Source organism: Sciurus vulgaris, assembly GCF_902686455.1.
Source record: "Sciurus vulgaris genome assembly, chromosome: 13".
Lineage (NCBI taxonomy): Eukaryota > Metazoa > Chordata > Mammalia > Rodentia > Sciuridae > Sciurus > Sciurus vulgaris.
Genome location: NC_136474.1, coordinates 75,492,188 through 75,506,118, shown reverse-complemented (window position 1 = coordinate 75,506,118; position 13,931 = coordinate 75,492,188).

The following is a 13,931-nucleotide window of genomic DNA, read 5'->3' as shown; positions in this document are numbered from 1 at the left end:
TCTCTGCTGAGCAGGTGGCCCACTGCAAGGGTTATAGCCATCTAAAAACACTTAAACCCCTGCTGCTTATGGGTTGCCTTATAGAATATGGAAGGGCCCCAGATAAGGGTCTTGGAGGCCAACTCCAAAGTTACTGTTATCTTTATCTGAATTACTGAAAACTCTTCAAAAGGACCTTCCCACTCTCACATCTCCATCCTGTGGGTTTTCAGAGTCTGGATCATAGACTCGGATTGATTGCCAGTAAATCTGGTAAGAGTAAAGCTCATTTAGTGTTTCATACAACAGGTCAGGGCAAAACCACGAAGTCTTGACACAAGGTAATATAAAGTTGAGATCTATATTATTTTTCTGCTCCCCATGGCAGATGCCATTCTTGGCTTGTTTCAGTTCGAGGATCCTCTCTTTTGCATCTAGATACTCCATTGGTCGACATAATACTAGTATTCTGATTCGCCTTTCTTCAAGTTAGTATCAGAGGGAATTCCTGTGTTACCAATACAACATTCTCCAGAAGTTGAATATCAGGATGGTCTTTTGGAACATTCCAAGAATTTCTTTGAACGCTAAGAGAGTATTTGACTAGGCAACTTTGAGGTCTATCTAGGAAGTTACTAGTTTAAAGTTACTAATCTAGTTTTCATTGGAGACTCAAGACATTGCTAAAGAAGTCACGGATTCTTGGATCTTATTTCTTTTGAGCAACAACAGCTTTGACCACCAGATTTAAACCACGGTAGTCTTCACAGGCATTTAAGCTTGGCAACGAGTTCATGGGAACAGGCCAAATCTGCTGCACTACTCAATTGGGTTTGATTGCTTCTATTTTTGCCAGCAAATCTTCATGCAGAGAAACAGAAACATTCAAATCAGCAAATATATGCATGAGTTAGCCCTCTGAAACAACAGAGAGCTGTGACATGAGCCCGTGGCACACCTTCCTTGCAGCCTTGGGATCCTCTGAGATAATCGAGGGACTGTGCTAGTTACTTCCTCCTGTTACCCTCAGTTTACCTCAGTTGCCACCCCAGAAGTTCAAGTTCTTCAGTAAAGACCCCTCCGCATGATTCCAACATCTCTAACCACCATGACTTCGTTTAACATGTGGTGGGACCACTGATCTGCTAAATGACTTTGGGGCACAAGCTTGGGCTGTGTTATAACTATGAGAGTTAATTAACTGCATTTTTGGACCAAAGTTCCATTTCTCACAGGAGATATTCAATTGCCAATGATGTAAGCAAAGCTACAGTTGAACTTTTTGTTGCTTTGGCTCCTTGAAGTCACCACTGCTGAAGTTTATGACCTCACCATCTTTCTCTCTTCTTTTTCTTGCCAAAGTGAGGTCCAAGTGGGGTCCAAGCACTTAAAAAAAAAAAAAATGTAAAGTAGCTACCTCACCAAATCAGGATGCAGTATCTCTTTTAGAATCTGGCCCTGGCTTGGGATATTGGCTGAAGCCTCAGTGGTACAAGAAGTACTGAGCCAAGAGACCCAGAGGCTTTGCTTCTGTGGCTGTGCTGCTTCTGTAATTTTCTCATTTAAATTTTTTTTTTAAAAAAAACCTCTTCTCCCAGTTCCTCTACGTGTCCCTTTCCTTGACTACTAATCATCTTGGAAAATAATAATGCTAGTAATCCCCCATTGTCTTGTCAATTGTCTGTTTTATTCTATCCTCCTTCCTCCAGTAAATAAAAACTACATTCTCAAAGGTTTTGATTTGCTTGCTGTGGATTGCCAAAACCCAGTGAGCTCTCTTTAAAACACATGACTCATGGCTGGGGATATAGTTCAGTTGGTAAAGTGCTTGCCTCATGTGTACAAGGCCCTGGGTTCAATCCCCAGCACCACAAAAAAGAAAAAAGAAATCTAAAACACGTGACTCTGCAACTTTAGAACTATGCTAGTTACTTCCTCCTCAAAATTCCCTCCTCCCTGTTCTCAGGAGACCCCTGTCACTACCTTGTATTCTGACCCCCACTTCTTCCTTTAAGAGTATTCCTGAATGATCTGTCTTCATTTTTTTCTCTTTCAATGTTCTCTTCTCTATGCACACTCTATAACCTCACAATTTCCACCATCTTCTTTATAAAAGTATCCCTGAAATCTACATCAGTGTGGTGTTTTACAAATACCCAGGAGCAACAGTAGGCAAATGCAATAAGGAGGATAAATAGAGAGGCAGGTAATTCCCAGGGGGACTCTTCCATCAATCAATCCAGGTGCAAGGCAATGAGAAGAAAATTAGGTGAACCACAATGAGAAACCACTTTGCACCCATTAGGAAGGTTATTATAAAAATAACTTTTAAAAAACTGGGAATAAAAGTGTCGATGGAGATGTAGAGAAACTGGAACTCTTGTGCACTAAGGATGGAATGGAAATGACATCCCTGCTGTGGAAAATAGTGGGATGTTTCCTCAAAAGTCAAGATAGGCATTATCATAGGATCCAGCAATTTCACATCAGGAGGCATCGATCTATGGGTTGAGTAATGGGAATGGAAAAACAAACCCCAAGTGTTGGGGGCTGTGCCATGTTGGCAGCGCCAGGATGGCGCCTTATCACATCGACAGCGAGGAGGTTAATAGACATAAGCACACTCAGGTGATTTTCTCGTCCACGCACACAACGTATGCACATGTGGTTCTCGAGCACTAATTGCCTGCTCCGAGCATCTCGCCTAATCTTTGCGTAAGAGGCGTGGCCCTGCACTCCGCGTCCCTGAGGTGATATAAGCGTAGGCGGAGCGAGACAGACACAGCAGCCATTAGAAGCAGCCAGAAGGAAAAACACGGACAGTAGCCATTAGCAACAGAAAAGCAGTAGCAGAAGACACGCCACAGCAGCCATTAGCAAAAAAGCCAGAAGAAAGAACACAGCAGCGAGTAGGGGCAGCGGCGGAAGGCAGATCGCGGATCGGAGAACTGAGACGCATCACTAGGGCACCTTAGGTGGACGTATGCAGGACTTTAAGGCGTAGCAAGTTTCTCTCTTAAGCAAAGTCTCTCTCTCTCCTCTCAAAGCAAGTAAACCTCATTTCCTCTATCCTCTATAAACAAGAAAGCAGTGCACCAAAGAGAAAGATAGAAGTGCCTCAGTTTCCACTCCACCACCCATAAGACCCGTGCAAGTTGTTGCTGCAGGCGGTGACAAATATCCATGGATTTTGGAACTGCAAAGAGCCAGCGACGCCCAAGGACTTGAGCCCTCTGCCACACCAATAGTGAGGAAGAGTGACTAAATGAGAATTAAAGGGAGCACTCAGTGACAAAGCCGGGAAACCAAGACTGAACACTTACCTGAAGACCATGGGAAGGTTTTCTAGCAGCTAATGGTTAACCATGTTAAATGCCTAACCAATAGGTTACAGGGAATACTCCTGAATTTGTCATGGAGTTTGGCAATGTGGATGTCATGAGTGACTCTGGCAGGAGCACTTTGAAATAACAGTAGAGATAAAAATGTGATTGGAGTTAGCTGAAGAGAAGCAGTGACCAGAGGTCCTGTCATGTTCTCCTCCCTGCTGTGCTGTGGCATCCACTCAATGCCCAGTGGCCCCTGCCTGGACTTGTGTAAGTTTCAGCCTTTAACCGATGCTGTCATGAACCTGCAGGCCTCTGCAGTAGGGTGGTCCGAGGGAAGCCACACATCCCTGTTCTGCTCTGCCCTAACCACCGGTGACACTGAGTAACTATGTTGTAGGTGTGGAACCGAACTCACCGAAGCTTGGGAGCTAATCGGGGAACAATGAAGCTGGATGTCCTATTCACCAGGCCCGAGGGAAAACACTAAAAATTTAAACTCTTTGTAAGAAGAGTCCCTCATGGGCACCCTCAATTTCCAATCTGTCTCTGTTGTCCAGATATTTCTTCTCTCTCCTCTCCCAGTGAGCTATCACAGGGTTGGTCTTACCCCAAGATTCGTCCTCTGCCACCACCAGCATGACAATCCTTAGGACATAGGATTCCTCTGCAATACTCTTCACAGAGTCTTTGTTTTTCTGTTGAGAAAATAAAACTGAGGGCAATGTAGACATTCCTTCAGATTTAAAGCTACATTTCCAGTCATTCCAGGTCTTAAAGCAATGGTCTTTAAAGATTAGAGTTTCTCAGATTTCTTCTGACACTTAGGTATATTTCTCAGCTCCAACTCCACCAATTCTCAGTTGATGGATTTTAGGGAAGACTTTGAGCCTGCATATTTTAAGACACACTCAACTGTTCCTCACACAAATGATCCCAGACTTCTCCAGTAGGGGACCTGTGGTCTTCAGAAGTTCATCTTGTCATCAGGGGGACTGAGTCCCTTCATTCTTTGTGGCACCCCATTCAAGCTGGTTGGGGCTACAGGACCTCATGCAAGAGATGGGAAAGGGGGGCTACAAAGGCTCCTCTTCCCACCCCACCCAGAGACCATGCCTCCATTGACCTAGAGTGGAAACAAACTTGAACCAAGCCACTGATTAAACTTGGGCCTGATTTCTTGGCTGAGGGCCACATAAATTCATTTCCTGTCCCTGGGGCTCACTTGATTTTATAGGTCACTCACTTGGCAGGTTGTATTGACAAACAAAAAAAAATTGTGAAATTAAATAACTTCCCTTCTGATTTCTTCTGAACCCAAACATCTGTTAGATGATATACAAGACTCAAACCTATGTATTTCTCCCATGTGACACTTGGCCTGTGGCTGTTACTGGGTTAACAGTGGTCAATTGAAATAGTGACCTTTCCCTGAGGAGCATGTCACTCCTAGAGGCCCCTCCTCATATCACTTCCCATTACCTCCCCTTCCTCTTCTGAGGGAGCATTTCCTCATTGTCCTCTTCCATGGTTCACAGTGACATCAGTGACCCTTGACAGCCAGAGCCACAGTGGCTCCCTTGGAGCTGAGGAAGCCATGCCTGCTGAGAAACATGAACAAGCTCAGCTCCCGCAGAGCACCTCTGGGCCGCCTTGAAACATCAGGCTAGAGAAATACTTTCTGCAGAAAGGTTTCTCATTTATTCATGTTTTAGCAGCAGAAGTCTTCTCTTGAGTCTTCTATAAACCCCCCTGTAAACCTGGACGAAAGCCAGACATCACTTGTAGGGTAGTAGTTGGGAGTTGGGAGCTCAGAGCCCAGCCAACTCTGCTGGGTAGCACTCCAAAGAGTGGCTTGAAAGTCCCTGTTCGGTGTGATAATCATGGTTCAAAGGACATTCCCAGCTAGGGCCCTGGATCTTCCCAGGCTGCAGTCTAAGCTCACATCCTGAAGCAATTGGAATCCTCATCTTCTACCTGCATGAGAAACCTGCACATCAGTGAATTCCTGTGCTTCCCTCTGACTGCGGGCTCCTAAGATTGGACATCAGTACCTGGAAGGAGGAGTCCACACTACACAGCTCGCCTCCCACATCTGGGACCTCCCATCTGGGACCAGCACAACCTGCCTCTTGCACTTACCCAGTGTCAGAAATGAATCTGGTTCACATCTCACCCCTCTTCCTGAACTATCTCATTCTCCTCTATGCCTCCCTGCTGAGACCTTATTTTTCTTTCTATTATCTTTGTCCTTCAAAGCTTTTCCAAGTATGTCTTTCAGAAGTTAGTAAAAACAATTGATGTCAAGGTTTGCCTGTAAACAGTGATAAAATAGAACACTGGGGGGTGGGGGGGGGGGACTGGGGGAGCAGCACTTTAAAAAGACCAAAAATCTCTACTAAACAGAATTGTTACAAATGCCAAGACTTCCTGCAACACACACCTACAAAGAAAAAGTGTGGTAAAATGGGTCAGGGTTTCTTTTACCCTTGTCTTTCTGCACCTGGATAAATGAAAATATATACATAGTCTCAAAAGTTTTAAGGTGTCAAGACCCAAACCTTTTCTTTAAACAGCAAATAGATACAATGTTACAAGGTAATAATAAATAAAACCTGGGTTTCATTTTTTAAGTACTCAGTGCTTGCACAAAATGTTGAAGCATACCTTTAAAGTAGAAAAACTTCTGCATGTCTGAGATTTCCTCTTGTTTTTTCTATTTCCAATTACTTATTTCATGACACCAAGCAAGTCTGAATGACAAAAAGCATCTATTCATTCAAACAAATGAAATTCAGAAGAAAAAAAATATCTGGTGGCGTTCCATAGAGGCCATATTGTTTGTTTGGGGGTTGAACTCATGCTAATCATGTGCTCCACTACTAAGTTACACCTCCAGCTCATAATGCATTTTTTAAGGATTAGAATTAGAAAAATGCCCACAGAATTTAGTGATGTGCCACTAATATAATTTGCTCTCAGAAGACATGTTCAACCAATGTAAAACACCTAGGATGCTAACCTTACCAGGCTCCAATATTAATTATACTAGTGATTAAAGTGATCCCAGATTAAAGTTGTTCCCAGAAACAACTGACCTACATTCAAACCCTCTTTTGGTACTTTGGATACATTATTCTCAAGTCTTGCTACTATTGCAAAACATGGTGAGATGTGTACTTGCACACCCTGTGGACTAGGGCTGCACTTGGACCTCAGACACAAAGGGAGTCTGAAAGGGGCATTCTGGATGACTCATGGCTCCCTGTGTGTCGCTGGCTCTTTGCGGTTCCATAATCCATGGATATTTGTCACCGCCTGCAGCAACAACTTGCACGGGTCTCATGGGTAGTGGAGTGGAAACTGAGGCACTTCTATCTTTCTCTTTGGTGCACTGCTTTCTTGCTTGTTTATAGAGGATAGAGGAAATGAGGTTTACTTGCTTTGAGAGGAGAGAGAGAGAGACCCCGCTTATCAGAGAGAAAGAAACTTTGCTTAAGAAACTTTGAAAGAAAGACAGGCTTTTCTCCGTTCCGCAATCTGCCTTCCGCCGCTGCCCCTACTCGCTGCTGTGTTCTTTCTTCTGGCTTTTTTGCTAATGGCTGCTGTGGTGTGTCTTCTTCTCTGGCTACTGCCTCCGCGTATCTTCTGCTACTGCTTTTCTGGTAATGGCTGCTGTGTGTATGTCTTGCTCTGCCTACGCTTATATCACCTCCAGGACACGGAGAGCAGGGCCACGCCTCTTACGCAAAGATTAGGCGAGATGCTCGGAGCAGGCAATTAGTGCTCGAGAACACATGTGCATACATTGTGTGCATGGACGAGAAAATCACCTGAGTGTGCTTATGTCAATTAACCTCCTCGCTGCCCATGTGATCAGGCGCCATCAGGGCGCCGCCAACATGGCACAGCCCCCAACACCTGTGGGCTGCCTTCTCTTCTACCAGGTGCCACCTGCTCCCACAAAGCAGCAGACATGGCCGCCTTGCCTCCAGCTCTGGAGAGGGTGTGAAAGGTCTTGGTTCCCAGTTCTAAAATTCCAGGGTAGCTGGGTCAGCTCTCCATCTGCAAACTGGATCCAGGGAAGGGTCCACAGAAAGACCCCTCCAGTGGTCCTCCAGAACATGTGACGGGAAGGCACCTTGCTGGGCGGAAGGCAGTGCTTTCCTGGGCAGACAGAGCCACAGGCTTCAAAACAGTTTCTCGGTGCTGACGGTCTGTTTGGTGAGGCAACACACAGACCCACAGAAAGAGCAACTAAGTGCAGGAGCTCTCCCTGGGCAATAAGGATCTCTTATCAAAAGACATAGACTGTGGCAGCACAGTGGCACACACTTGTGAGTCAGCCACTCAGGAGGCTGAAGCAGGAGGATGGCAAGTTCAAGGCCAGCCTGGGCAATTTAGAGGCCCTGTCTCAAAATTTAAAAAGTATATAAATAGGAAGTTCCACCTCCTGGTCGGCAGGCTCCGCTTGGCCCGCGGCTCTTAGATGCCATTGTCGCCAAATCCCTGCTTCCTCCATGTTGGGCAAGAGGCCTGACCCGTGCTTGGGGGAGGGCTAAGAGCGAGTCCCTCAGAGTCCAGAGCCCAGAAAAAAGACTGCAGGGGGCCAGGCTCAGGCCCTTCCCCCACACACCGTCCCTACCCCCACCCACCCCCACACCCCCCACACCCCGGCTGCAGTCCCAGCGTGGGGCCCTGGAGGCAGTCGCCATGGAGCCCGTGGACCAAGGGTCCTTTTCTGAGGACTCGAACCTTCCCAGCTGCAAAGCCAAAAGAAAATTGTGTGACTGATATGCTGCTGACTCCTGGTCACAGGTGACATGCAGGTCTGGTGCATGGTGGATATGGTGAGTCTGTGGATCACACATGGGCCAGAGAACCTTTGCGTAGGAAGGGATGGCAGAATCATTTTGTCCTCACCTTCCTAGCCTTCCTGTCTCCTCCTCCTAAGCTGTCATTTTGGATCCTTCCCAGAAGCCTTTGGAAGAAGGCCCAGCACTGGACTTCCAATTTCCAAGCCTGATGTGATCTCTCAGCTGGACTGTAGGGAGGAGCTGGAGAGAGAAGTCTCAAAAGCAGCCAGTCCAGACTGGGAGACCATTCCAGAAAGCAAGGAGCTAATCCAGAGAAGGACTTTGCTGAAGAGGAATCAGCACCTGGGGTGTTGATAGAAAGAGTTCCAAAGGAAGGTTCCAGTGGACATGAAGACTCTTCAGAGATTCAGCAGGAAAACCATGAGAAACCTTTGATTCGAGAAGTCGTCACTCAGAAGAAACTTTCTGGAGAGAGAAGCTACCAGTGTGATGAATTTAGAAGGAATCTGAGTCAGCGGTCATTACTGACCCAACAACAAGAAGAGAGACTTCATAACTTTGATTCATTTAAAAAGAACTTGAAATGAAATTCAGATATACTTAGACATGAGAGGATATGTGCCGGGAAGAAACCTTGGAAGTGCGACGAGTGTGACAAAGCCTTCAGTTGCTATTCGGCTTTTGTCCTGCATCAGAGGATCCACACGGGAGAAAAGCCCTATGGGTGTCAGGAGTGCGGCAAGGCCTTCAGCCAGAGCATCCACCTCACCCTGCACCAGAGTCCACACCGGGGAGAAGCCCTACAGCTGCCTCGAGTGTGGGAAGGCCTTCAGCCACCGCTCAGCCCTCATCACCATCACATCGTCCACACTGGGGAGAGGCCTTACGAGTGCGGCCAGTGTAGCAAGGCCTTCAGCCAGAGCACCTTCCTGACCCAGCACCAGTGCATCCACACCAGGAGAAGCCCTACAAGTGCAATGAGTGTGGCAAGGCCTTTAGTGACCACTCAGGCCTGATCCAGCACCAGAGGACTCACACCGGGGAGAAGCCCTACAAATGCTCCAACTGCGCCAAAGCCTTCAGTGACCGCTTGGCGCTCATCCATCATCAGAGGACTCACACTGGAGAGAAACCCTACAAGTGCCAGGCCTGCGGGAAGGTCTTCAACCAGAGCTCCTCCCTTTCTCAGCACCAGAAAACACATTCTGGAAGGAGAATGAAGCAACACACAGCGGCCCTCAGTGAGCATCCAGCCTTCGGCCAACAGAAGAGGATTCGCACTGGGTGAATGCACATCAGGGTGGACTCATGGAGTTTACTGGACGTGTTGTGAGGACCACAGAGAAACTGATTGTTAAAAAGGTCATTATTGATGTGGACATAGTTCACCTAGACTGCTAAAGGGGGTTTACATGTTTTAAGATGTCTTAATGGAGGGCATGTGACATCCCCTGGGGAAAGGGGAAGTCTATGTCTAACGTGTATGTAAACTACCAGCTTGAGAGAGAAATAGGGTGTGCCACAGGTGGGGGTGGGGAAGGGGCATCTCATCATGCTAAGGGGATAGAGTCCTACGGAGATCAGTGGTAAGTTGCAGGGGTAGAAATTAGAGATGGGGATTCACAATGAATTCATCCTCCAGGGTGAGGATGGTGGAGGAACAAAAGTTGTCCTTCATCATTTAATTAAGGATACAAAGGAGGGAGATGGAAAGAACTGGGGAGAGAGCCCGGGTACTGCTGATGGAGACAACAGCTCAGCTAAGTGTTCACAGCCAGGAGCAGCACTGGGCTTGCTCCATGAAGGCACCGGTGCCCAAGCTAAGGAATGCTGCACGAGGGGCGGGGCAGGGGGGGGCTGCCACACCTGACCTTCAGACCTTGCTTATTGAGATGTCCCCTACTGAGAATCAAGTGCATTCCAAGGGTCATGGCCTACAGCTCAAAAGGGAGCAAACAGAAGAGACCTTTGATGTGGTCAGTCTTTTTTAACCTAACTGAGAGTGTTTATTTATAAGGATTTACCTCAGTTGTTTGTAGTTTGTACCTTAGTTTTTTTTAATACCACAGAAAAATTTAATTGTAAACTAGCACTGACATTGCATATTAGATTGTGAAAAACTTGAAAAGACTTTGAAACACTGTCCTTCACTGTTTTTCTCTTGATTCAAGCCAAATGACATCTTTGTGTACAACATATTTAATTGAAATTTTGAAGGTTATTATTGGAAACATTTTTTTAAAAGTATATAAATAAAAAGGGATGGGTGAATAGGTCAGTGGTGGAGTGACCTTGGGTTCAATTCCTAGTATTTCTAAAATAAAAGAAAAACTAACAAAGAAAGAAAAATTATAAAAACCCTAAAAACATTACCTTAAGTGGAAAAGCCAGTCACAAAAGAGCACATATTTATGAGTCCATATATTTAGAATAGCCTGAATAGGCAAACTTATAAACACAGAAAATAGACTAGCAGTTGCCAGGGCTGGGCTGAGATGGGGAACTGGAGCTAGGTGGAAATGACAGCATTAGAGGTCATTGCTAAAAGGTATGGGTTTCTTTTGGGGTGATAAAAATGTCCTAAAATTGATTTGGGTAATGGTTGCAGTTCTGTGGATATGCTAAAAGTCATTGGACTTTACTTTGAATGTATAAATTGTACATATATTAATTATATCTCAATAAAGTTGTTTTTTAAAAAGGAAAAATGATATTACAGAAAGAAATGTCAGACCTTAAAATGCAAATTGACCATTCTTAATCCAAAAATCTAAAATCCAAAACTGAACACCAACATGATGCACACCATGGCAAAAGTGGAAAATTCCACTCCATGACACTGTCTCATGCACAAAGTTATTTAAAATATTATGTAAAATTAACTTCAGGCTATGCATATAGAAATATAAATAAATTTTACATTTAGACTTGGGTCTCACCCCCAAGATATCGCACTATGCATATGCAAATATTCCCAAATCCAAAACACTTCTGGTTCCAAGTGTTTTAGATAAGGGATACTCAAACTTTGAGAGAATCTTCTTAAAATGGTGAAACTGCAAAGTCGTGTTAACATTGGTAACAAAGAAAACACCCTAAAAATTAGAATTTGTTTGTAAAAAAATGATCAAAATCCCTTTGTAGGAGACATAACCAAAATATGAATTTCAGAATGCGTGAATATTGGCGTAAGTTTGAAAGTTAAAGCTGAATTTCAAAATAAATCTTAAGGCTCTCATTTTTACATTGTTCCTCAATCAACATGAACAAAGTCTTTGGCTTTCAGTGCCCCCAGCTCGTGCTATTAAGGTGACGACACAGACTGACGTAGTGAATGCACTGCTTAAGATGAGAAATGGAAGAAAGAGAAAGAAACCAAAGGAAAGATCGTCGCTCTACAGCAACTTAAATACCTAATTCCACTTGTGAAGAAAGTCGCAGCACCCTGGCCACTCTTTAAGGAAACTACCAGGATGCAGAGAGCATCCGTTACCCCCGCCAAGCTGAGAATGAGACTCCCCTACAAGCTGTCATTTCCTGGCATTTGTGTGTTCTAGTTTGTAAAGATTTGAAGTCATTTTCTGTCCCTGGATCCTCCCCCAGCCCAGTGACAAAGGCGAAGCAGAATGTTGTTTTTTCCATGATATGAAAGCAGAAATGCAGGTTCAGAGCAATAAACTAACTTAATCAAACTCCCGCCATTGGAGAGAACAGGTTCTAGAAGCCAGTGGGACTGACCCTGGATCCAGTGCTCTTTCTACCACCGCCTCTGGATTCACACAGGTGGGTTGATATTCCAAAACATTTAAGGGAGGGCACAACACAGGCACCAATCTCAAGAGGGAATGGTGGCTCTGGACGAGGGCCAGACCACCTCCAGTGCCAGACTTTACTCATCAGTTGCTGGATTCTCTGAAGCTGTGGAAAGCTCTGGGGTGAGAGAAGCAGGCAATGGTCGTTACCTATCATATGTCAAGATTGTGCTAATATATACAGCATTGTAGGTGGCCACCCATGCAATATAGGTTGAAAACACTAGATATTAACAGTGACTATTATGACCTTTAAGGCTGTGCACAGTTGGAATGAAAATCTAGCTTTCATGATTCAGAATCATATAAGGAAGTTAGAAAAGTTTTGTGTTCACTATTACAATTAATCGGCAGTTCCTCTTCTATGGAGCAGGGAAGAGGCCTCTAAAGGTGCCATCTCATCTAACCGAAACCATCAAATCACTCAAGATAAAGTTATTAGAGATTCCTGACACCACTTATCTTCCTTGTGCAGCAAAAGATAAATCAGTCTTGAGAATTGCTTCACTAGTTCTTCGCATGTTGCATACCAGAAAAGGGCTCAGCCTCTGGGGTCAGGCTGTCTGGGTTCAAACCATAACCCAATCTTTTTTTTTTTTTTTTTTTTTTTTTTTTTAATTTGTTCTAACTAGTTATACATGACAATAAAATGCATTTTGACACTTTGTACACAAATGGAGCACAATTTCTTGTCCCGCTGACTGTACGTGGTGCAGAGTTACACCAGTAGTGTAATCATACGTATTTATAGGGTAATAATGTCTGTCTCATTCTACCATCCTTCCCATCCCCACAGCCTCATCCCTCTCCTCACTCCCCTCTGCACAATCCAAAGTTCCTTCATTCTTTCCTACACCCACCCCACTATGGATCAGCATCCACTTATCAGAGAAAACATTCGGCCTTTGGTTCTTTGGGATTGGCTTATTTCACTTAGCATGATATTCTCTAGCTTCATCCATTTACCTGCAAATGCCATAATTTCATTCTTCAGTAAGGCTCAGTAATATTCTATTGTGTATATGTACCACATTTCTTTATCCATTCATCTGTTGAAGGGCATCTAGGTTGGTTCCACAACTTAGCTATTGTGAGTTGATCTGCTATAAACAGTGATGTGGCTGCATTGCTATAGTATGCTGATTTTAAGTCCTTTGGTTATGTGCTGAGGAATGAGATAGCTGGGCCAAATGGGTCTGTTCCAAGTTTTCTGCAGAATCTCCATACTGCTTTCCATAATGGTTGTACCAGTTTGCATTCTCACTAGCAATGAATGAGTATAACTTTTGCCCACATCCTCGCCAACACTTATTATTGCTTGTTTCTTGATACTTGCCATTCTGATTGGAGTGAGATAAAATCTTAGTTTTGATTTGCATTTCTCTAATTGCTAGAGATGGTGAACATTTTTTCATGTTTGTTGATCAATTATATTTCTTCTGTGAAGTGTCTGTTTAGTTCCTTGACCAATTTATTGATTGGATTATTTGTTTTTTGGCATTAAGTTTTTTGAGTTTTTTATATATCCTGGAGATTATCTGAGGTGTGTGGCAAAGATTTTCTCCCATTCTGCAGGCTCTCTCTTCACATTATTGATTGTTTCTTTTGCTGAGAAGCAGCTTTTCAGTTTGTAATCCATTCCACTTATTGATTCTTGATTTTACTTCTTGAACTTTTTGGGAGTCTTGTTAAGGAAGTCATGTTCTAAGCTGATATGATGAAGATTTGGGCCTAATTTTTCTTCTGTTAGGCACAGGGTCTCCATTCTAGTGCCTAAGTCTTTGATCTACTTTAAATTGATTTTTTTGTGCAGGGTGAGAGATAGAGGCTTGATTTCATTTTGCTTACATATGGATTTCCAGTTTTCCCAGCACCATTTGTTGAATAGGCTATCTTTTCTCCAATATGTTTTTGGCACCTTTGTCTAGTATAAGATATCCATATTTCTGTGGGTTTGTCTGTGTCTTCTATTTTGTACAATTGGTCTACACATCTAT